This window comes from Callorhinus ursinus, unplaced genomic scaffold (genome assembly GCF_003265705.2).
Source record: "Callorhinus ursinus isolate GAN/ISIS: 27379988/994484 unplaced genomic scaffold, GSC_fseal_2.0 scaffold16, whole genome shotgun sequence".
NCBI lineage: Eukaryota > Metazoa > Chordata > Mammalia > Carnivora > Otariidae > Callorhinus > Callorhinus ursinus.
In genome coordinates this window covers 31,497,541-31,523,895 of record NW_027397078.1, presented here as the reverse complement: position 1 = coordinate 31,523,895, position 26,355 = coordinate 31,497,541, and the positions used below count along the sequence as shown (strand labels likewise).

The 26,355-nt window shown below is 38.6% G+C and overlaps 1 long non-coding RNA gene across 1 annotated transcript in view; it reads right to left on the bottom strand.

Moving 5' to 3' along the window:
• LOC141374287 (uncharacterized) overlaps window positions 1–21,424 on the bottom strand; it is a 61,353-nt gene extending 39,929 nt beyond the window's left edge. The window contains exon 1 of the long non-coding RNA XR_012381061.1: window positions 21,303–21,424. This is a non-coding gene — a long non-coding RNA (uncharacterized lncRNA). The remainder of the gene's footprint in view (window positions 1–21,302) is intronic.
• Between the last annotated feature and the right edge of the window lie 4,931 nt (window positions 21,425–26,355).

The window sequence follows — 26,355 nt, the reverse complement described above, 5'->3', positions numbered from 1 at the left end:
AAAATTGGTGATATTTGACCATTTTTGACTTACAAAAATAGCAATTTCATATGTTTTAACCTAACAGGTGCTCTTAGCAGGTTAAGGTGGTTCCCTCCTATTCTGATTTTTTTTTTTTAAAAGGTTTCAGGTAATTTTTTATATTATGAATGATGCTGTTGTTTTTTTTTAAATGCTTTTTCTGCATCTGCTGAGTTAATATATTTTAATGTTTTCTTGTTAATGATTGATTTCTAAATACTAAATCTTATGTTTCTGGATTAAACTCAACATTTCTTATTTAATATTTCATAGTTATGTTCTGGAATGAACATGTCCTGTGAACATGAATTATGAATTCATGTTGAATGAATTATAAATTATGTCCTGTGATTTTATTTTATTATACTGTGTGTACAAATATTACCTGTGCCCATTTGTTCAATCTTTGGTATCTGTAATTCTGATTAGATGTGTATTAGTCTTCTCATGAAATTCTCATGCAATTCTTTTAACCTATCTTTTCCTTTTCCTTTGTGTTTGTCTTTCTTTAATGCATTCTGGTTAATTTCTTCAGATAAATCTTCCAGTTTATTAGTTTTTTCTACAACTGGATCTAATTTCTGTTAAACTGCTCTTTTTGAGTTATTTACGTATTTTTAGGTTCTATAGGTTCAATTTCAAATCTACGTGGCCATTTTTCACAATTTTTTGTCCCCTGCATGTATTTTAAAAATTATCCATTTCTTCTTTAAGTATGGTATTCATTAGGTATTTTATATTCTGTGACTAATATGTGAAACCTTTGTAAGTCTGTTTTTCCTTGCTCTTGTTTTTTCTGCTCTCATTCATGGTGCCACATTTTCTTCCATTTTTCCCAAATTTCTTTTGCTTCTTGCTTGTATTTAGGTGTTTTGTTTTTTTTTTACTGAAGATTTATTTATTATTATTTGAGAGAGAAAGAGAGCATGCACATGAGCAGGAGGGGGAGAGGGAGACAGAGTCTCAAGCAGACTCTCTGCTGAGCACAGAGCCCGATGTAGGGCTTGATCCCATGACCCTGAGATCATGACCTGAGCCTAAACAGAGTCAGATGCTTAATCGACTGTGCCACCCAGGTGCCCCTCTTGCTTGTATTTCTTAAAAAAAATTTATTTGCTGGAATCCTTGGAGATCTGAAATGAAGTTCCTAGTAGAGAGAGAACTGGCTTTGGCTTTGGCCTGCCAGTTGTGGACACTTAGCAAACCTGTCTAAAACCACTACATTATTGGTTTCAGGTTTTGTTGAACACTCAAGAAATATGAATTTGGGCTGCCTAGGCTCTAAAGAAGCAGTTTATGATTACATCTTCCTGAGGGCATCTCTTCCCTCTCTTCTCAGTACCAAGGTTCAGAGAGCAATTTTCATTGCAGTCCCCTGACCCCACAGCCCTTTGGGCTCCCAGTGTTTTGGCTGGGGCCTTCTGACAGACTCTTCCTCTTAGGCAGCCCCTTGATTTTTTTCCCCTGAATCCATGCCACACAACAGTGTGACACTGTTCAAGTTCACATCAGTTTGGCCAGTACTTTCATTATCAAAGACTGCTTCAGTACACTATTTAGCTCTCTTGGTTTCCATCTTTATACAATTTATTATCTACATGTTCCTTTCTTCCTAACTATCAGCTCTTCTAATAACTTTTTAAACCTAGTATTTTAAATTTTTTTCAGCAGGAGGGTCAATCTGGAAACTCTGCCTGTGCTATTACTGGAAACTGAAGTCCAAAGGCAGTATTCTTTATATAATTACTTTGTGACTGGTTACTTTTCTGTTTAACACCTATCATGTAGTCAATGAGTGTAATTAGCAACCCTTAGGCTCAAACTTATTCCCTGGGCAAGCTGATGCAGAGAAACAGAATCAGATGCAGTCTAGTACTTAAGAAAAGATGGCATCCTATTCCATCCTGGCTCATCTCACATAGCAGTAATGAAGATCACAGCACTGACTTGGCATATTCCTACTGCCTCTTTATTCTCTTTTCCAAACAATATTAAGCTGTATTCCGATTGCGCTCACCATGACTTAAGCCCTCCACTTGTGAGATTTCTTTGCCCTCCAACCCACAGTCCAAGTGCGTCTGAATCAAAATGCTCAGCGGTTTTCAACCTGGGGTGATTCTGTCCCTCAGGGCACACTGGGCAGTGTCTGGATATGGTTTTGGTTGTCACAACTCAGTGTGGGAGTGCTACTGGGATTTAGTGGGTAGAGGTCTAGGATACCACTACACAGTTCCCCACAACAAAGAATTATCTGGCCCCAAATGTGTATAGTGGTGTGACTGAGATATGCTGGGAATTGATGAACCTAGAGGGTTTTGCCTATGAGAGGATCAATTCCTCAAAAAGTGCCAATAGCAGAAAATACAAACACCATATTCAGCCAAATGCAATTCTACTGCCTCACAAAAAAGAAGGTCTAATTGTTAGGTCCCTCTCTAATGTAAAAAATGACATCATTGTAGCAAATGTGGCACCATCTCTTCTGGGCTGAGTGAAAACTTTCACAGAAATATTTAAGCAGGGGCCGCCTGGGTGGCTCAGTTGGCTGAGCATCTGACTCTTGATTTCTGCTCAGGTCATGATCTAGGATTGTGACATCAAGCCCCATGTCAGGCTCCATGCTGGGTGTGGAGCCTGCTTGAGATTCTCTCTCTCCCTCTCCCTCTGCCCCTTCCCCAACCCCCTGCTCATGCTCTCTCTCTTAAAAAAAAAAAAAAAAGATAAAAGGAATAAAAAGAAATATTTAAGCAGTCCATATTTCATTCATTGCAGTGCATATAAATTGTCTTTGGGAACATGCACTCAGCGTGACTTAGCTAAGTATAAGAGAAAAAAGTCCCAATTTCTAGTCCCATTTATTTCCAACAAGAGTGGATTCACTAGGGCACCTGGGTGGCTCAGTCAGTTAAGCGTCTGCCTTCGGCTCAGGTCATGATCCCAGGGTCCTGGGATCAAGCCCCACATTGGGCTCCCTGCTCAGTGGGGAGTGTTTCTCCCTCTCCCTCTGCCCCACCCCACTGCTTGTGCTCTCTCTCTCTCTCTAAAAAATAAAATCTTAAAAAAAAAAAGAGTGGACTCACTAACTGTATATTGAGTTTTAAGACAAATCAGAGCAAAAAAAAAAAAAAGACAAATCAGAGCAATTCAGGAAAGTTTAAACTCCCACAAGAGGGAATCTGACCAATGGTCTCCCAGGACATCCATGTAATAATTTAACTGAAATATGATTATTAGAGTTGCAGAATCAACATACATTACCAACAATTTCAAAGGCTTCCATTCAGGAAATCACTTTCCCTCAGACAAAAATAATTTACTAGCTCTTGAGAAACAAGGAAACTTTCCTCAAGATGATTCAGTTGCCTTTTAATATTGATGTTTAACTTATGACACAAAATACATAAAATTTCAATGATTCTGTATGAAATAACATTGTGCCAGAAGACTTCCTAAAGTCACCAATGAGAAGGGGTGAAATAATTTCTAATTACTAGTTTCAGAGAAAATCTGAATCAGTCAGGGTTCAAAAGAGAAGCAGAAACACAATGCATGTAGAGTAAGGAATTTATTATAGGGTTTACTGCAGGGATGGTAAAATAGTTTGTGTAAGAATGTTTTCTCTGCACCTAGTGTTGAGCCAGAAGTCACTATAGTTCAGGCAGAACAGCAACTGGAGGTGAGCTGTGCATAGATAAAAGCAAAGACAAACTGGAACCTGCATCTGTCTCTTATCACCTCCAGCCTCATTGCCATGGGTAACCTTCAGGAGAAGCTGGCTTTGCCATAGCACAGCACATGCACTTGTCCCAGAGAACTCTAAAGAGGAAACCTCTAAGAAGCTGGATGAGCTCTGTGTCCAGGTACTGCCTCCTGCTGACAAGGTCAGCCAGCTGATCAGTGACAACTTGCCTGACACTCTATAGCTGCTAAACATTGCGGCTTAACTTCTAAACTTCTAAATCTCATGCAACTTTTCCTTCTGACTAACCCAGTTGGAAGCATACAGGGGAAGGAAGCATGGGAAACACAACAGAAAAGGCATCACAAATACCCTGCTTTCGAAAGGAAGAGCAAATGCTCATGGATAAGCATTTCCCACCATGAAATTAGTGGGTGATAATATGAGAGACTGGCAGTAGCCTTGGAAAGGTGGATGCCAGAGAACAGAATTCCAGAGGATGATAAATTAAAATGACACAGGGAGTCTTCCCAGGGAACCCTCTACCCAAGAGGATGTGAACTGAGGAACAGACCAGGGGCATCATTTTTGAGCTGACAGCTAAATCTATGATCAGAACTGGGCAACAACGAGGACCGAAAGTTAATTCCTTAGACACTATGATTCTACCTGATAAATGTGGGACCTATAAAAAACTTGTTTGGAAGACTAAGTAAGCTGGAGATTGGAAGGTTAACAAATCAAAAGAAAAGGACTTACACTTTTCTATAGAATCAGAGAAGGCATTTGATATATTCAACTTCTGTTCATGATTTTAAATGAACTATTAATAAAACAGAAATTGATTAATTTACTCACTTATCATGATAGAACATAGCCAAAGTCAGTATTATGATTTATGGGAAGATGCTAGAAGCATTTCCATTAAAACAAGGACAAGACAAGGATAATTTTTATTACCATTATTATTTAATTTTTTTAAAAATTTAGCCAAAACAATTAGACTACAGAAATAAAAGGCATAAAAATCAGAAAGGAGGAGATAAAGTTATCATTATTCATGGATAAATGGTATTTTTTGTAGAAAAACCAACAGAATGAACTAAAAAACTTACAAATGATACAGAATTTCAGTATATTTCTGGTTATAAAATCAATATACAGAAAATAATTGCTTTCATACAAATAAACAAAAACCAATCACAATCCTACTTGAGCATTTGTGATGCAAACCATATATGCTGCAAAGGTGAAAATATTTATTATCTGGCCTTTCATAGAAAAAGTTTGCTGACTCTTATTCTAGATGATGGGGAAACATTAGAAAACAAAACACTCAAAACAAAATAAAACAAAAAATCCTTGCCCTCATGGAACATATATACCAGTAGATTCTAGATGGGAGCTACCTATTAGACAAAGAAAAAAATAAGTTAAAAACCTAAATACCTTTACAAAGTCTATGAAACCTAAAGCAAAATTTGATAAAGGTATTCTAAGTATTTAGTACTATACAGAGAAAAGGTATCTGATCAATTTTCGAATTCCTATCAGTCCTTAAGTAAATACCACCTCTTGGGGCACCTGGGTGGCTCAGTTGGTTAAGTGTCTGCCTTTGGCTTGGGTCATGATGCCAGGGTCCTGGGATCGAGCCCCGCATTGGGCTCCCTGCTCAGTGGGGAGTCTGCTTCTCCCTGTGCCTCTACCCCTGCTCGTGCTGTCTCTCAAATAAATAAAATCTTAAAAAAAAAAAGGAAAGAAAAAGAAAATACCATCTTTTCATGATTAATCTCTGTGTGAAATAGTTACATCCTATCAAAGGCCTCTTTCCATTAAAACCATCTTATGCTGATCTCTTATGTTGATTTCAGTAATATATCCTGAATTTCAAGTTTGTCATCCGTTAACTTTAAAAATGTACTTCTACCTTGTACTTCTGAGTTCCCTTCCTCAATGAAACAAAATTAGGGCACTTGTTAAATAAGTCATGGGAATATAATCAATAATAAAAAAAAAATCAAGGCACTTAAAATATGCATGATGTTTATAGTAATAAAACTTAAATATTTCCTCCTCTGATCTCAACAGATTAATCTATGAGCAAGGTTTTTCAATCTTGGCACTATTAACATTCTGGACCAGATGTTTTTCTTTGTTGTGGGGCCTGTCTTGTGCATTTTAGAATGTTTAGCAGCATCCCTGGCCTCTCCCAACTAGATATCTGTAATGCTCTCTAGTGAAGATAACCAAAAATGTCCCAAGACATTGTGAAATGTTCTAGAGATGGCAAAATCTCAATCAAATTCAGTCTCTTATAACTTCCTATTACTTATCTATCTGCAAAGACTCAACCATAACCTTTGACATTAGATACTGCCAAGAAAATTATTTTACATCTTCAACTACTAAGTATAGTTGAAAGCTTGCCCAAGAAAAGCTTTTCACTAGTATCTTAAAACCACACCATTTCACAGAAGCAACCAAAGACAAGGGTACAGCTTTACCAGGCACTGTGACAAGTACAAGTAAGTTATTTTATTAATACTGATGTCAACCTAAAGAAAACCCTTGTTCTTTGAAAGCATCATCCTAAAGCTATTTTCTGTTGTCTGTTCAATTAACTGTAGTGGAAAATCACTTCCAGAGTAGTAGCATAAGGACCTCTGAAAAATCACTCTTAAAAAGCGTAAACAATGCTATAAACCAACTAGACCTAACATACATCCATAGAATGGTCTACCCAATGAGAGCAGAACACATTCATGTCAAGTGCACATGGAACATTATCTAGGCAGACCATATATTGGGCCACAAAAACACATCTCGATAAATTTTTAAGAACTGAAGTTATACAAAGTATATTTTCCAATTACAATGGAAAGAAATTAGAGATCAAAAACAGAAGGAAATTTAGGAAATTCACAAACGTGGAAATTAAAGAACACACTTCTAAATAGCCAATACATCAAAGTACAAATCAAATGGAAATTAAAAAATAAACGAAAATACAACATGCCCAAACTTGTGAGTTGTAGCTGAAGCAGTACTCAGAAGGTGGGAAAGAAGAAAGATCTCAAATTAATAACCTAATCTTCCACCTTAAGAAACTAGCAAAAGAACAAACTAAACACAAAGCAAGCATAAAGAAGGAAATAAGGAAGATCAGAGCAGGAATAAATGAAACATGGAATAGAAAAATAATAAAGAAAACTGATGAAACCAAATGTGGATTCTTTAAAATATCTACAAAATCAACAAGCCTTTAGCTATACTGATGGTAGGGACCAAGGGCAGGCTGCCCCAATAATGCTCCACTTTGGTATATTGATTATTTTAAATAAAAGTGACTTAAGAGACAGCCTGTGCAAGAAAGACACTCAGACCCTCTGTCCCTCTGAAAGCAGGAAATAAATCTCCCATGTGAAAGTTGCCTTCCCTGTACCAGAAGGTAAAGAGACATTCTTATCACCAGAGATAGGAAATTCAGGGCCAAAAAGACTGTATAAACAACCCTTGTTACTTTTTACCAATTTACCCTGACAGCCTAAATTCTGTTTAGAATTCCTTACTAATTCAAGCTCCCAAAGTTTGTTTTTTTTTTTTTGTCCTGTCAATTCCTCACAGATTTATTGTCTCCTTGTCTAAAAAGTATAAAAACATCCCGCCTTGGTCATTTCTTTAGGTCTCAATGTCATTATTGGGCCTCCTTTTTTTATTAATAAATAAATGAAAAAGATCATAAGGGAATTCTATAACAAGTATATGCCAACATATTAGATAGCCTAGATAAAACGTACAAATTCTAGAAAGACACAAACTACCAAAACTGATTTCAGAAGCAATAGAAAATCTAAGTAGACTTCTAACAAGTAAAGAGATTGAAATAGTAATCATAAAATTCCTACAAAGAAAAGATCAGGCTCAAATGTCCTCATTGGTGAATACTACCAAACATTTAAAGAAGAATTAATGCTAATCCTACAAAAAATTTTCCAAAAAGTAAAAGAGGGAACACTTCTGGGCGCCTGGGTGGCTCAGTTGGTTAAGCGACTGCCTTCGGCTCAGGTTATGATCCCGGGGTCCTGGGATCGAGTCCCGCATCGGGCTCCCTGCTCAGCGGGGAGTCTGCTTCTCCCTCTGATGCTCCCCACTCTCATGTGCTCTCTGTCTCTCTCTCATTCTCTCTCTTTCAAATAAATAAGTAAATAAATCTTTAAAAAAAAAAAAAAGAGGGAACACTTCACAACTCATTCTATGAGGTCTTGATACCAAAACCAGATAAAGACATCAGAATTAAAGAAAAAGGTGCAAACCAATATCCCAAATGAATGTAGATACAAAAATCTCAACAAAAGTCTAGCGAACTAAATCCAGCAACAGGGGCACCTGGGTGGCTCAGACGGTTAAGCGCCTGCCTTCGGCTCAGGTCATGACCCCAGGGTCCTAGGATGGAGCCCTGAGTCGGGCTCCCTGCTCAGCAGAGAGCCTGCTTCTCCTTCTCCCTCTGCCTGCTGCTCTGCCAACTTGTGCTATCTCTCTGTCAAATAAATAAATAAAATCTTTAAAAAAAATTCAGCAACATATTAAAAATGTAATCTATCATAGGAATGAAAGCTTGTTCTAATATGTGAAAATCAATTTAATGCATTATATTAATAGAATGAAAGACAATCACCACATGATCATCTCAATAGATGCAGACAAAGCATTTGACAAAATCCAACACTTACATAATAAAAACACTCAACAAACCAGGAACAAAAGAAAATTACTTCATGCTAATGAAGGGCATTTACCAAAAAATGAAAGTTAAATTATACCTAATGGTGAAAGACTGAACAGTTTCTCCTGGAACAATACAAGGATGTCTGCTCTTGTCACTTCTAGTCAACCTTGTACTAGAGGTCCTTGCCAAGGCAGTTAGGCAAGGAAAATAAATAAAAAGTATCCACACTATCTCTATTAGCAAATGATACAGACCTTGTATACAGAAAATCTTTGGAAATCCACATACAAAAAAAAAAAACCTATTAGAACTAATAAATGAGCTCAACAAGGTAGCAGAATACATGATCAATATACAAAAATCAATTTATTTCTTTTTTTTAAGATTTTTATTTACTTATTTGACACAGAGAGACACAGTGAGAGAGGGAACACAAGCAGGGGGAGTGGGAGAGGGAGAAGCAGGCTTCTCGCAGAGCAGGGAGCCAGATGCGGGGCTCGATCTCAGGACCCTGGGATTATGACCTGAGCCAAAGGCAGCCGCTTAATGACTGAGCCACCCAGGCACCCCTAAAAATCAACTGTATTTCTATACACTAGCAATGAACAATCCAAAAATGAAATTAAGAGAAGAATTTTATTTATATAGATCAAAACTAAAAAAATATTTAGGAATAAATTTAACAAAAGAAATACAAGACTTGCACACTGAAAACCACGTAACATCATTGAAGGAATTTAAAGGAGACCTAAATAAATGGAAAGACAGGCCTTGTTCATGAATTGGAAGACTTAATATTGTTAAGATGACAACACTCCCCAAATTGATCTAGGGATTCAAAACATTCCTTATCACAACCCAGCTGCTTCTTTTGAAGAAACTGACAAGGTGATTCCAAAACTCGTATGGAAATACAAGGGATCCAGAATAGCCAGAAACAATCTTGAGAGGGAGGAAAAAAGTTGGAGGTGTAGGGGCCAAAGGCAGGTTGCCCCAAGATGGGCCACTTTGGCATGAAATCTAATTTTGAATTAAAAGTGAGCAAAACCCAGCAGACTGAGAAAAAGCTCTTTACCTTGCCTTCAACTGCCTGCTTGTACCAGAAAGAGAGCTATTAACAGAGATTCTTCTTTACCTAAGAGACTTATATGCATAATAGGGCAACCTTTGTTTTCCAAACATCTCCTTTCACCTTCTTGATAATGGTCTTCTTCCCCTTTGTATTCTCAGACCCCTCTCCTTAGCTCATATAAGCCTCATGAAGTTCATGTCTGTGGATTCCCTGTACTTTATTAAATTTTATTTTCTCCTGTTCATCTGTCTCATGTTAATTTGATTCTTAGTCCAGTAAGAAGGACCCTGAAGGGCAGAATAATTCTTCCTCCCCAATAGTCGCTATAGTCAGCAGAATACTTTAACTCACTAGACACCACTCACCCTGACCATGCTGCAGCTGAGAGATCTTTGGGGAATCGGGACATATAGCGGGCGGAGGGTGGTATTTCTTGCCATGTCAGTCTCCTCGAATCAGTATCTGCAGTCTGATGGGGGTGAGAATGATGAGATTCCTTTTTCTAACTTTAGCAGAAAAAAAATATTTGTTGAACTAGTCCCTTGGGCTCAGTGAGCATTTGGTTAAATTTGGTAGATTACTCTTGGCTACTGAACCATTTCATCCAAGAGATGGTCTTTGTTTTCCTTCGTATTTTGTGCCATGTTCATAAAAAGGAATTTCCATAGGCCAGAACATGGGCACAGGCGCTATGGCCTGCTGTTTGAAATGGCCTCAGAGACTGGTGAGTTCATGGTTCTCATCAGACTGGCCTCTGTTTCCACAAACTTGCTGTGAGTTAAAGGCTGTTGCTAAGGGACATCTTAGAAGCCAAAGCCACAAAACTAGTGAGCCCAGGTTGAGCACTTAAAAGCTGTTAGAGTACTTGCCACCTCAGGAAGACTCCCATGTTAAAATAAGTTGGTCACGGAATAAGTTAGATTGACCCGAGTTCGCCCACCAACCTCAAGAAAACGTCTGCACAAGGAAGTACACTATAAAACAACACACAATCCCCCACCCCGTGGCACAGCCCTCCTAGGTATTAATGTGGCTCCAAGAGACCCAAGACTTAGTCAAAAGAGAAAGCAGAGGAAGTTTTCCTTTCATCTTACACTATGTCCTAAGAACTTGGCTTTGTGACCAGTGAGAACATTCTCTTCAGTCTCCACCACTCAGAGGGTGTACTTATTGGGATGCACATTGGTGGCCAAACAGACTGGGAATCCACCTCTCTCTCTCTCTCTCTGTCCAGCCATGCCAGCTCTCAGGAGTATTTGTCATGAGAGGTTCTAGCCCACAGGAAGCTTTGTCGAATCAACCTTCATCACTTGGTAATGCTGAAAAGTCCCATTCCAGTAGCACCTGCCCAGTTTCACAGATGAGCAGATCTCTGACTGGAGGTGTGTCATGTTTTTGTGGGAGACCAGAGATACCATTTTCACTACACCACTCTTACCACCTATGCAGCAAAGGCCTTTGCTTTTTTAGACTCATTTTGGGAGTTGCAGGAATGCTGAGAACAATGGCTCCATCTTTGGCCCTCCATCTTGTTCATAACCACACAATGACCTCCCTCAGGGCTACAGGTTCCAGGCCTTGTAGAGGTTAATGTACGCCCTGAATGGAATGCAGGAAGGTTTGTTCTGATCTTCACGAAAATGGTGCACAGAAGGCCCCACTGTAGCTAACTAGTGGAGAGCCTCCGGGGACAGATGGTACCACTTGAGATAACTACCCTGTGACCCCACCATCATGCCCCTTGCTCTATAAAAGCTGGCGATTAAGGCCCGGAATGGGCAGAAGATGTGGGCAGAGAATGCCTGCATACCGCCTAGATCATCTGTCTGCCTGACAATCCCCCCACCAGCCCATCAGTAAGTTACCCTGAATACAACCCTGTAAAGGGTATGCAGTGGCTGGCTTCATTTTTCAGCTTAAAATGTTTTTACTTTATTGATCCTCCTCCACCTTCTAATCAGGAGTAAACTTTTGGATCCTGAGGGCTGCATTATCTATGCCTTCTCTGGATGCCTCTTGCATCTCTGGTTAAGTCATTAAGAGGCTTATTGTTTTAAGTCACTGTTCATAGATGCTACTCATCAATGACCAGACAGTGGATCCTTTAAATTGGCTACATTTAAAAGAAGAAGATTCTTTATAAAGAGCTCCCAATTGTCTTATCAGTATAACGGTTAGCCTTAGGGACTCCCTAGATAAGATGAAAGAACAAAAATTAGACTTAAGGCTTAAAAATAAATGGCCACATCCAATGTAAATTCCCCTTAAAATCTAGCCTCATCTGCCTGTTTTCCCCTTCCTTATAAGACTTACAGAGAGCACTCATGCCTAATCTCTAGGTTCAAGGTTGATCATGTAATGCTGAAAGCCAGGAAATGAATTTAACAAAAGCACATAAAACTGGCAATAAAGTTTACTTTGCTCCTACCTTTCAGGGATGGGTAATCCGGTTTTGCCAGCTTCAGGCATTGCTATGCCATGTACTTTGCAGGTGTATCCTAGGACACACGCACACACACACACACACACACACACACACACACACACACACACACACCCCTGCACTGCAAAAGAATTCATGTCCCTGGACAGCAGCAGAGCCTTAAATTGTAAAAATTCTTTTGCCTCTACTTTCAGAAGATGCTACCAAATTTAGAGAGGAATTAAAAGATGAATGACTATTCACAGCCCCCCCCAACAGAAGAAATAGGACCAAAATTTCACCTAACCCCTCCTACAGGTGACCTGTGAAAAGGCCAATATTCAGGGGCTAATAAAAGCCAATGTTGAATTGTGTACCAGAAAGAACACTTTCATTAAAATGCTTTATATAGTCTTTACAAAGACATAAATTTTTTGATTCCCGTTTTCGTTAAAAATCTCCCCGATAGAAGCAAATTTAGTTTAAAAAGTGAGATAGTCCCTTGATATTCAGGCTGTAATCTCGTTCTTTGGGGGAATTAGAAACCATTCTTTGTCTTACAAGTGTCTACAAAACCAGAAATGCAACTCTAGAAGCAAGCCCACCTATCTTACCACTCCCCAAACCTCGCTTATTCTTCTTAAAATGTTTATAGACATCATAGACAATCAGGATATTGGAATAAAACTGTCCTATACTTGAGAAGAAAAAAAGTACATTTTAAATAGCAAGTACCCTGAAACACTGGAGGGAAATTTTTTTTTGCATTCTTTCTCTGTCCCTTAAAATTATAAATCTCATGTATTTAAAATATAAACACATCCCATAATCACCTGAGAATGAAGGCAGGAAAAGGGGAAAGAGACCTTTTTGAAATATAAACTGCTAGAAAGGCTCTTGTGCCCAGACTCTTAGACCTCTGAAAACAGGACAGATAATACTTTCTCTGTGCCTTTGTAATGTAAATTTTCTATCATCTTCCCTAGGATCTAAGAGCCATTTTTTTTTAAAATACAAACTTTAGGGGCATCTGCTTCTCCCTCTGACCCTCCCCCCCCATGCTCTCTCTCTCTCTCTCTCTCTCTCAAATAAATAAAATCTTTTAAAAAATAAAATAATAAAAAAATAAAATAAAAAATACAAAAATACAAACTTTAGGAAGAAGTTTTTCTTTTTTTTTTAATTTTTTTATTGTTATGTTAGGAAGAAGTTTTTCTTAGAAAAAAAGGAGGTATTTGGAAATTGGGTCTTTAATGTCCTTTCCACAAGTATTTGTAAGAACAAAAGCTGTAAGACTGCATCTTGTCTGTATGCGTGTCCATGCATCTTGTCGGTGTATGTGTGGTCATATATGTTATAAAAGTGAGACATTTTCTCTATCTCCGGATGGTATCACTAAAATTAACATGAAAGAGTTCTATGCAGTACGATTGAAGGCAAGTGTTTCTAAGGATTGGGCATTCCAAAACTCAGAAAGATAGAAACTAACCCAAATGTTTTTCAAGTTCATGTGATCTGGGAAAATATTCACTATTAAAGCTAATTTGAGATTGTTGGTTTAATTAAAATAACATGTCTTTAGAGTGACCAGCATTTAACATAGAGATGGATGGAGGGATGAGTGAAATAGGTGATGGGGATTAAAGAGTACACTTACCATGAGGAGCATTCAGTAATGTATAGAATTGTTGAATCACTATATTTATTGTACACCTGAAATTAATGCCACACTCGATGTTAACTATACTGGAATTAAAATAAAAAACTTAGGGGCACCCAGGTGGCTCAGCCGTTAAGCGTCTGCCTTCGGCTCAGGTCATGATCCCGGGGTCCTGGGATCGAGCCCCGCATCGGGCTCCCTGCTCCGCGGGAAGCCTGCTTCTCCCTCTCCCTCTGCCCCTGCTTGTGTTCCCTCTTTTGCTGTCTCTCTCTCTGTCAAATAAATAAAATCTTTAAAAAATATATAAATAAATAAATAAATAATAAAAAACTTAATAAAAAACTTATTCTACCTGTGCTTGCTGAAAGTCATGTATGTTCATGTTATCTCTGTTGCAAAATTTATCAGAAAAAAAAACCAACTTAGAATAATGGTTGACTTTGTCTAATGCCTCGAAGTTTTGTGGGCAATCTAAAACAAAATTGTTAAGAACAAGTAATTAAATAGATGTAAATAAGATAAAAAGGTTTGTAGGTAAATCTTAAAATAGCTTCAAAATCTTTAGTAACCTGAGACTTTAAAGTTTTACTACATTAAATGATGACTTAAGTTAAATTTATTGAATATATAGATCATTTCCAAATAAGATAAAATAATGAAACAGTAAGTACCGAACATAGGTTTACCTACTTTTGTCTTGTGACAGAAAAACTGAGGATAAACTTACTTCTGTCAGTAAACATGTTTTGTGCTTTACTGAAAGACTGTACTATGAAAAAACACATTTCTAGAAATTATAAAATGTATTCATAAATTTGCCAATCTAAAGAATACTGGTATAACAGTTCACAATGTTTTCATTAGAAATTAGGTTTCTAATGGTTAAGAATTCTAATAAATGTAATTAAAACAGGTCTTTCACCTCTTTGGTTTGGTTTATTACTAGATACCTGATTTTTGGTGCAGTTGTAAATGGGGTTGTTTTCTTAATTTCTCTTTCTGCTACTTCATTATTGGTGTATAGAAATGCAATGGATTTCTGTACACTGATTTTGTATCCTGCAACTTTACTAAATTTATCAGTTCTAGCAGTTTTTTTTGTTTTGTTTTTTTGTGGAGTCTTTCTGGTTTTCTATATATAGTATCATGTCATCTGCAAATAATGAAAGTTTTACTTCTTCCTTACTGATTCGGATTTCTTTTCTTTCTTTTTGTTGTCTGACTGTTGTGGCTAGGACTTCCAGTACTGTGTTGAATAAAAATGGTGAGAGTGGACATCCTTGTTTTGTTCCTGCCCTTAGGGGAAGTGTTCTCAGTTTTTCTCATTAAGGGTGATGTTAACTGTGGATTTTTTTGTAGATGTCCTTTATTATATTGAGGTATGTTCCCTCTAAACCTACTTTTTAGGGTTTTTACCATGAATGGATGTTGTACTTTGTAAATTGCTTTTTCTGCATCTATTCAAATGATAATATGGTTCTTACCCTTTCTCTTATGGATGTGATGTATCATGTTGATTGATTTGCCATTACTGAACCACCCTTGCATCACAGGAAATCTCACTTGATTGTGATGTATGATATTTTTAATATCTTGTTGGATTCTGTTTGCTAGTATTTTGTTGAGGATTTTGTATCTATATTCATCAGAGATATTTGTTTTCCCTTGTAAGTTACTGTTTTCATTTGTCTTTGCTGCTTTAAAATTTTTTTATCACTATTTTGCCAATTCAATTATAGTATGTCTTGGTGTTGGTCTGCTTTGGTTGATTTTGATGGGAGTTCTCTGTGCCTCCTGGATGTCTGTTTCCTTCTCCAGATTGGGGAAATTTTCAGCTATTTCTTCAAATAAATTTTTTTGCCCCATTTTCTCTCTCTTCTGGGACTCCGATAATATGAATGTTATTATGGCTTGATGGGAGTCACTGAGTTCCCTAAGTCTATTCTCCTTTTGCATAAATCTTTTTTCTCTTTTGTTCAGCTTGATTACTTTCCATTACCGTCTTCTAGGTCACTAATTCGTTCCTCTGCTTCTTCCGTCCTGCTGTTCATTCCGTCAAACGTGTTTCTCATTTTGTTTTTTGTACCCTTTATCTCTGCTTTGTTATTCCTTATTTCTGTGTTATGGTTCTTATTCACGTCTTCCACTCTTTTCTCAAGCCCAGTGAGCATCCTTATGATCATTACTTTAAATTCTCCATCGGGCATGTTACTTGTATCTGTTTCACTTAGATCTCTGGTCAGGGCCTCGTCCTGTTCTTTCATTTGGGGCAAATTCCTCTGTCTTCTTATTTTGTCCAAGTCGCTGTGCCTGTTTCTCTATGTTAGGAAGGTCAGCTGCGTCTCCTGTTCTTAAGGGTAACTGCCTTATGAGGAAGAGGTGCTCTAGTGCCCTGCCATGTGGTGTCCCCTGTTCCCCAGGGCCTGGCGCTTCTGGGAGTGTCTCCGTGTGTGCTGTGTGTGCTGTGTGTGCTCTGCTGTGTGTGCTGTGTGTGCTCTGCTGTGTGTGCTGTGTGTGCTGTGTGTGCTGTGTGTGCTCTGCTGTGTGTGCTGTGTGTGCTGTGTGTGCTCTGCTGTGGTGCCCTGGCCACTTTATCCTTCAGGCCAGGCATCTACAGATGCTCTCTTTGCCTGTTGTGGGCACAGTTCCGTCCCTGGCCTGAATGTGGCACATTTTAACTAGGTGTGCTCTGGTCTGTTTGTGAAGTGAGACCTGTCACCACTGTTGGCAGAACTGAGGCTCTGCGGAACTCCTGGGTTGAGAGATATGATGTTGGTGGGGGTTTGGGCCAGTCTTCTGGGGGCAGGGAGCCCTCAGTGCTGGGACTGAGGTGAGTGTGAATGGGAAGGGTGGTTCCACTGGAGCTCAGGGGGGAGGGGCTTGGTATAAGCAAGTTAGGTAGTGAGTGTGGATGCAGCACTGGTTCCTGCAGGTGACCCTGTGCTTATGCTGTGGGCCCTGGCCAGCGCCATTTCCTTTGTTCCCAGAGCGGTCTCTCCATGAATGCTGCCTCTCTGGGACACACTCCAAGATGAGCAAACTACCTCCCCACTGTGTGCCTCAGGTGCTCTTCAGATAGCTGTTTCTGTGCCGTGTATCTCTGGGTTGTTTGCTTGCCTTCTCTCTGAGAGCAGGTGATGTACTCTGGGCTCTATCCCAGCCAAGCATGCTGACCTTTAAAACTCTAGGCTTTAAGTCCTGCTGGTTGTCAGGAGTCACAAAATTCAGCCCCTCTCACTTTCCAACCCAAATGCTATGGGGAATCGTTTTCTGCACGTGCTCCCCTGTGTGCTAGTCAGGTGTCTTTCTCTGCAACTGTGGCTCTCTCCCTACCACATCAGCCACGATCTGTTTCTCTCCCAAGCCACATCTCCACACTTCCTAATTCTTCAATGTGGCCTCTTCCCTACCTTTAGTTGTGGAGTTTGTTCTCCCAGTCTTCAGGTCAATTTCTAGGGCATTTAGGATGACTTGACAGTTACCTAGTTGTATTCGTAGGACAAAGCAAGCCAAGTGTTCTACTCTGCTGCCATCTTCCCGTACTCTGTAATCTTTTGAGCACAATCTAACTTAGTTGCTCCTGAGAGCTCCTGGAACATTTCAAAGATTCTGTGAGAAATTAAACTAATTAGACTTAGTTGCTACATTAAATTACATGAGAAGCACTGTCAAATAGGTGTACTAAACCCTGTTATTTTATATTTATGTAGATATGTTATTAAAGTAAGTGTTCTAAAAATTATATAAAACTCCTGGATCTGATGTCCTGGTATGTTATTATCTTAAAGCATTGTGTGTCACATAAATAACGAAATTTCATCATCAACTGCATTGTAATGAACTTTAATCAGCTCTTTGACAGTTACTGTTTTACTCTGATGCTGCTGCAAATGTGTCATCTTCAGTGAGACTCAGAAAAAACTCTGAGTACAAGTTTCTGATAAACTTAAATTATAAAACTGAACTAGGTAAGAATTCCTGAACTAGTAAATACTGGATTCAAGCAGAACAAAAATCAATAACATGGGACCAAATGAACTGAAGAGAATAATTAGAATTTTTATGACTTTTTGTTTGAAACATTGCTGACTCTCTAAAATGTTTTATTTTTCCAAATTTAAGGAAACTTTCTCTTAAGCTGACTTACAGCAGTTTGTTAAAATACACCTTCGTGAACAAATTGAAACATTTATCTTTTTCTCCCTACCTGATCCTGCCAAACTTCAGAAATGCAGTATTCTTTTTTTTTTAAGATTTTATTTATTTATTTGAGAGAGAGAGACACAGAGATAGTGAGAGAGAGCATGAGCATGGAGGAGAGGAAGAAGCAGGCTCCCCACTGAGCAGGGAGCCTGACCGAGGCTCAATCCCAGGACCCCTCAGATCATGACCTGAGCCAAAGGCAGACACTTAACTGACTGAGCCACCCAGTCGCCCCAATTCAGTGAGTATTATATTTTCAAGTCAATATATTTATTTCAATAAGTTCAATAAGAATCTGTTTTCCTTATGACATGACACAATTGGAAACATTGGTTATATTACAAGGTTTTCACTGGAATGTCATTATCTGAGAAAGACATGCATAGACTCAGGTATGACCAGACAGCTTTAAGGAACAAAGGTTGATTTTTATGGAGCCAATAAAGTCCCTTGGAAATATCAGCCTGATACCTTGCTTACAGAGTTTCCAGCAGCCTTACCAAGTGGGTAAAGAATGTCACTTTCTGGCAGGTGCAGGAACCTCAGGATATTGTGGGGACCTTGAGAAGAGAGGAATTCACCCAAATCTACAGAATCTAGTATTTACTCATTGTGTTAGTGAAACATTTCTCTCTGTAATCACCCTCATTTCTAAAGATAGCCAAATTAACACTAATCTGTTTGCAGAAGAAGTCTAGTTTCAAAAAAACTTGGTCTCATTATTTATGTAAGTGCAGCAAGACTAGCAGTTCACCATATAAGCTCTTTAAAACCTGCTTTGCTGGAACTCTTTTAAGGAATCTCCAGATTGAACTTTTAACAGCCTCTCGAGGCCAAAAGCCAAGCCAAACAACTGCCATCAGACTTGGCCTGCAATACCTGTTCATTATAAATTGGACTAGATCCTGAGTTCTTCTGGTTTCCTCCAGTGTCTGGCTACAACTCTCCAAACTAATGTTGATTTTTCTCCCTCGTGAGTTGGATTCATTTGAGAACTAAAACTTCCCTTTTCCCAAAGCCCTGCCAACTAAATATGAATGACTTGATATAAACTTCAGAGAAATCGTCACAACAGCTCATGTGTAGACAATCTTCATGCCTACTGTTCTACAAGCCACTCAAAGATCACCGAGGGACACTCGAACTACAAACCAGGAAGCTCTGTCAGGCAGCCACTCTATCTGAAAATGCTTAGAGCTTAACATATAGAAATCTTCTCCACTAGCTATCCTCAGGACTCAGAAACTGGTTTATAATTGGATCCGATCATTAACCGTTGCTTTTCTTTTGCTTCCTTAAACAACAGGCATTTCTTTCTTTTTTAAGATTCTTTATTTTTAAATCATCTCCACATCCAGGGTGGGACTTGCACTCACAACCCCGAGATCAAAGAGTCGCACACCCCACGAACTGAGCTGGCTGGGCACCCCAAACAACAGGCATTTCTAATACTGGATTACTTGAACCACAGGCCTACCTTTGAGAACACAGTTGTAACACCATCTCCTGAAATGAGTTTAATTGAACTTACCAATTGCCAGGATTTGTTCAACAAGACAGAACAATCTACCCAGTCAACTTTCAATATGCAGGATTTCAGGGAAGTTTCAGAGGAGAAACCTGTAGGGGCCAAGGGCAGGCTGCCCCAAGATGGGCCACTCTGGCACGAACATTATTTTGAGTTAAAAGCAAACAAACCGCAGAAGAGTCAGGAAAAGCTCTTTACCTCCCCCTCAACTGTGCACCTGGACCAGGAATAACTCCATTAATAGATTCCTCTTTACCTGAGAAACTTATCTGCATAATAGGGCAACCTTTGTTTTCCAAACCTCTTTTCTCATCTTCCTGCTAATGGTCTTTCTCTCCTTTGGATCCTCAGACCTCTACCTCTCTCCTTAGCTCATATAAACTTCATGTTGTCTCATCGTCTTTGGAATTTCATAGTCTGTATGGAGTCCCCGTATGTATGCTATTAAGTTAGATTTTCTCTCATTAATCTGTCTCATGTCAATTTGATTCTTAGTCCAGCTAGAAGGACCTTGAAGAGCAGAGGAAGGTCTTTCTTCCCAACCAAAACATAGGAATAAATCTTTAGGACGTTGGATTAGATAGTGGTATCTTAAGATATGATACCAGAAGCATAAGCAACAAAAGAAAAAATAGCTACATTGGACTTCATCAAAATTAAAAACTTTTATGCTTCAAAGACATCAAGAAAGTGAAAAGACAACTCACAGAATAGGAAATTTTTGCAGATCATATATCTAATAAGGTACTTGCATCCAGAATATACAAGTGATTGCTAATAGGTACAGGGTTTCTTTTGGGGTTGATAAAGACAGTCTAAAATTAGCTTGTGGTGATGGTTACATAATGATGTGAATATGCTAAAAACCACTTATACTTTAAAAATGTGAACTCTAGGGTGCCTGGGTGGCTCAGTTGGTTAAGCGACTGCCTTCGGCTCGGGTCATGATCCCGGAGTCCTGGGATCGAGTCCCACATCGGGCTCCCAGCTCAGTGGGGAGTCTGCTTCTCCCTCTGACTCTCTCCCCTCTCATGCTGTTTCTCGCTCACTCTCTAATAAATAAATAAAAAAATCTTTAAAAAAAAATGTGAACTTTATGATGTGAGTTATATTTCACTAAATCTGTTATTTAAAAAAAAAAAAAAGTGAAGCAGGTTTTCTTCCCTATCTTCCGAGCTGCCCAGAGCCAGCTTGTCCAAATATTGATGATCACCCCTTCTCAGAGATTCCAAGGTGAAAATGCAGATATCTTTATTTCCAAAATTCCTACAAAGGGACCTATTCTTTGTCCCTTAACTGGTTGCTACTTAGATTAAAAAGATGCCAGATATCTTAAAGCTATGACATTTGTGCATCTAAAATTACAGAGTTGATAATGTTTGGTTTTTTTTCCCCTCCTTCAAAATTCAATGCCAAAGGCAGGCACCTGTAGCATTTGCTTACTCTGCTCCTATGTCCCGATGGCAGAAAGGTAGATAAAGATTGGCTGGGATTGGCTGTCCCATGACCCCTCCTTTCAAGGTGTCTCACAGAGTACCTGGGCTGGACAAAAGAGACAAGGTCTGGGTCCAACACTGCCCTCCCCACTCAAGTCACTCCTGGGGCTCTGTGAGGTCACTGGAACCCAGGGCAGAAGAGAGACAAACCAACCAAAAACACACAAAAAACTGTAGTGGTTAAAATAATTGCATATTCCAGAAATCTTTGTAATTGGCAATTTTATAAAATACAGCATCTCCTCTTTCCTGCCAGAGTAATGGCTCAGAGAACAAAACTCAAAAGCCAACTTTTTCTTAGCTCTGTGTTTCCTGGTTCCCCAGACTCACTCTGTGTTTATGGAATGATTTAAGTATTAGTCTAAAAACTGATCACCAAGCAAACAGAATAATATACCCACTTCACAAATTCAGAGAGCTGGATAGATCAGGTCATTCTGCTTCTCCAAAGATTTGTTTTGATAAATGCAAATACCCAAAGGGGATAGACCTTACCTCTGCTGGATCGACTGTTGTTAATTCAAACTTTGGAAAAGAAAGCCTTTCAATGATTAGCTTCTCAATATTGCAAGACCTGGAATAGCAGCTTCTTGAAGATTCTTACTCCCTACAACCTGTAGAAAAGAAATAGAATGGTTAATGTAACAGGATTGTTAAGTGTGAGGGTTTTGATTAGGCAGACCTGGGTTTGAATCCTTGATCCACCATGTACTAGCTGACTAACATTACTTAATCTCTGTGTATAATCCCTAATTTACAAGGTTGTTCTAAGAGTTGATAATGACATGAACAGATGCACAACTTAACTAGTCATCAAGGAATGGAAAGACAAGACTGCAAGGAGGGCGCCTGGGTGGCTCAGTCGTTAAGTGTCCGCCTTTGGCTCAGGTCATGATCTCAGGATCCTGGGATCGAATCCCACGTTGGGCCCCCTGCTCAGTGGGAAGCCTGCTTCTCCCTCTCCCATTCCCCCTGCTTATGTTCCCTCTCTCGCTGTGTCTCTCTCTGTCAAATAAATAAAATCTTAAAAAAAAAAAAAGACTGCAAGGAGATTCCATTTTATACCCAGATGAATGCAAAATATAGGAAACCTGACAATACCAAGTGCTGAAAAAGAGGGGAACAATGGATCTCTTATGTAACATATCTCTCATATATTATATATTGGTCTAAATACTTTGTTCAACTTTATGTTTTATTATTTTACATTCTCAAACTCTATGAACTAGAAATTCCACTCCTAGATATATACCTAAAGGAAACTTGCACATATACATGGTTGTCCAAAAATATCTACAAAATGTTTATTTACCAGTACTGTTCAAAGCAAGGGCAAGAAACTTAAAACAATCCAAATGTCATTGACAGAAGAATGGGTAAGCTAATTATGGTATATCTACCCAATGGAATATTAAACAGAAGTGAATATGCTTGAACCACAGCTGTTTGCAACAATACATTGGGTGAAAGTAAAGTCCAACATCGTATCACAAAGTTCATTGCAAGTCAAAAAAAAAGCATACACTGTTAAAGCCTATAACATATATGTTAGGAAAAAAACAAAATGGCAAGGAAGCAATAAACATAGAATTAATACAGTGACTACCTTTGAGAGGCAGGATGGGAGAGGAACAGAACACAGAGTAAAAGGATTATTAGCATTATTAATGAAGGTTGAGGTGGATACAGGTTTTGTGGTGGCACTCTTCCAGTAAAATAACCCCAAATTACAAACATAGAATGTTCCTGGCCCCCCCAGTGTTCCCTAACATGAGGGGGAAGTGTGATGGGGAGGAAGTCAGAATGGCAAGAGCGGTCTTAACTGATTCTGTTTGAAATCTCTTTTGCAGCGTTTGCAAATACCTATGACTGTGCCAACATGTTTCTCAGGCACTGGTAGAGATGTGGAAAAAGCCTCTGCAAGTTAGGATCCCTAAAGCTTAAGCTTCACTGGCTTCATGGTAAATGCACCACTGCTTAAATAAGGAGGTTAAATGTAAAGGGCATTAGACAGGTCAAGTCTTAGTGCTACAAGTACAGCTGTGTGTCATCAGGCATGTCACTTACCCTCTCTGGACCTTAGCTTCCTTCTTTGTGAAATGAATGGGTAAACTATATCATACAATACTTTCAAAATCAAACACCCTACAACTTTATTAGTGAAGATCTGCAGAGCCATTTAATAGACGCAAACAATATGAGCTGTGCGTCATCAACAGAATGTGCTTACAATGGGTTATAAGTTAAAACTCCATCATCACCTATGTAGCCTGATACACTAGAATTTATCGTGAGGAGGTTAGTGGTAACACAAAAGAGAGTTCTCTGGCACAGAATTTTTATTCCCTCAGGATGTAAATATTTTAAATACAACATTATGAAAGTGGAAGGCCATTAATGAGAAAAAAGTAAGTTTTATATGAAAAGAGGAAGAGGGGACAAAATTAAAGGTAACCCCAACTAACATGACTGTTTTGTTTTGTTTTTTAAGTCAAGACATTACAATGTATAATTGAAGGAACTAATAAAAGGCTTCAATAAGAATGAAGGATAAGAAACACAGACAAAAATTAATCACTTTTCTTTTAATTCCAGATACAGAAATTTGAGTTCTTTCATACCTCAGACCAGAGAACATTATCACCATGGGGTGGTACACAATCACTTTGTTCTTTCATTTTATCTTCTTTTCCTTTCATCACCAATCACCAGTCCTGTGGCTCCATTTCCATTCCTTTTTTTTTTTTTTTAAGATCTTATTTATTTGTCTCAGAGAGAGAGTGAGCACAAGCAGGGGGATCAGCAGGCTGAGGGAGAAGCAGGCTCTCCATTGAGCGAGAAGCCCGATGCAGGGCTCGATCTCAGGACCCTGGGATCATGACCTGAGCCAAAGGCAGATGCTTAACTGACTGAGCCACCCAGGCATCCCTCCATTTCCAGTCCAACCAGAAGCCCACTTGAATGTGTTTATTGTATCTCCTTTGACATATATGCATCTTTGCAAACCACCAAATATATGTGTTTACATTTTTACATTGGCATTGTTTTGTAGATCTTTTCTGTTTCTTTTTCTTTATTTGAGAGTGTATTTTTAAGATCTTTCCATAATGCAATTGCTTCTAATTCCTGAACAGTATGCATTTTATGTATCCATTTCCCCCAATGATGGACGGCCAGTTTGCCTCCGAATGCTTGTGTTTCCCAAACAATGTTCCAACGACCTGGCTTTGTCAGATACCATCACGGATCTGTGTGAGGGTGTGTCTATGTCCCATACAAAGGAGTGGGATTACCAGCTCATAGGGAATGTGCATAACTTCACTTAGGACACCACTATTTTTGCCCACAATAGCCGCACCACTCTACAACCCCTGCTGGCCATGCAGAAGTTTTTCTATTTCCTCACCTCTTTACAAACATTTGGTATTTTTGACCATTTTGGTTTGTTTTGTTTTGGTGATAAAATGAGACTAAGGTGCATTGCTGTTTTACCTTGCATTTTTCTGATTACCAGAAAAGTTGAACATCTTCTGTTTACCCATTTAGAATTCTGTTTCTGTGACTTGCCTTTTCATATAACTTGCCCAACTTTCTAGTTCCTCTTTTCCTTGCTTTTTTTTTTTTTTAAGATTTTATTTATTTGACAGAGAGAGACACAGCAAGAGGGAACACAAGCAGGGGGAGTGGGAGAGGGAGAAGCAGGCCCCGATGCAGGGCTCAATCCCAGGACCCTGGGATCATGATCTGAGCTGAAGGCAGATACCTAATGACAGAGCCACCCAGGTGCCCCTTTCTTGCTTATTTGGATGATTTCTTTATATATTTAGATATTAGTCATCTGACTCGAGTTTTTGATGTTGCAAAACTCTCCCATTAAGCCATTCACTTATTAATTTTATATGTGATGTCTTTCATTCCAAAAAAGTCTTAGTGTTGATGTAAACAAATAACATCTGTCAACTAGACAATAATTAAATTTTTTAAAATTGAAATACCCATTTAGTAGTAGAAAATCATATGGAAAGTGTGTGATGTTGATATTTGCAAAGTGAAGTTCAGCCCATGTTTCCTTAAATCAATTTTTTTAAAAGATTTTATTTATTTGACAGAGAGAGAGCATGCACAAGAATGGGGAGGGGCAGAGGGAAAGGGAGAAGCAGGCTCCCCACTGAGCAGGGAGCCAGGCATGGGGCTTGATCCCAGGACCCTGGGATCATGACCTAAGCCAAAGGCAGACGCTTAACCAACTGAGTCACCCCCCTAAGGAGGGCCTTAAATCAATTTTGAGCTACCTTCAGGTTTCTGTGAAAATCAAACACCATGTCTAAATGCAAACACCACTCTAAAGCACAATGAGTGAAATAACCATATATTCAGGTCATATGACTATGACAAAAGAGCAAGATTCTGTTTAAGAATGATGTTAAGGAGCACCTGGGTGGCTCAGTTGGTTAAGTGTCTGCCTTCAGCTCAGGTCGTGATCCGAGGGTCCTGGGATTGAGCCCCACATCGCACTCCCCACTCAGCAGGGAGCCTGCTTCTCCCTCTCCCTCTGCCACTACCCCTGCTTGCGCTCTCTCTCTCTGTCAAATAAAAACTTAAAAAAAAGAGAGAGAGAGAGAATGATGTTAAGCTCTCTTTTATTTTTTAAGTATGGCTTGGAGCCCAACGTGGGGTTTGAAATCAGGACCCTAAGATCAAGACCTGAACTGAGATCAAGAGTCAGATGCTTAACGGACTGAGCCATCCAGGTGCCCCAAGCTCTCTTTTTAAAAAAATCTTTTATTAATTTGTACATATTTAATTTGTATATTTTATACACAATGTTTGGATTCATATTATATAATAATAAAAATAGATGTGATTTTTTGTAGGTATTTAATAGATCTTTATCAGATTAAAGAGTTCCTTTTTTGTCTCCATCTATTGTTTCTGGTGGATTTTTGTTATTATAATCTTAGGTTTCTCTTTATTTTTAGCAATGCTTTTGAATTAAATTCCATTTTATATATTGCTACTACCCAAGTTTTAATTTGACTAATATTAACCTGAGGTATTTTCTTCTGGGTGTTTATTTTACACCTTTATGTGTGGTTTTGTTTTAGGAGTTTCTTTTATTTATTTATTTATATTATTATTATTTTTTAATTTTTTATTTATTCTTTTTAATATTGTTATTATTAATTAATTTTATTTATTTATTCATGAGAAACAGAGAGAGAGGCAAAGGCAGAAGGAGAAGCGGGCTCGATCCCAGGACGCCAGGATCACGACTTGAGCTGAAGGTGGACACTTAACCGACTGAGCCACCCAGGTGCCCTAAGGAGTTTCTTTTATAAATTAAAGGTAGCAGATTTTGGTTTTGTTTTTAATCTAGTGTAATAGTCCATGTCTTTTACAGGGTGAATTTAATTCCTTTAAATGTATTTTTATTATTTTGTATTTGGACTTATCTTTTTATGTTTTTTAGAGGTTATCCATCCACTTTCTAAAACATATACAAGTATAAAATTTTCTAAGTGAAAGTTATTCAGTTTTACTTATCCTC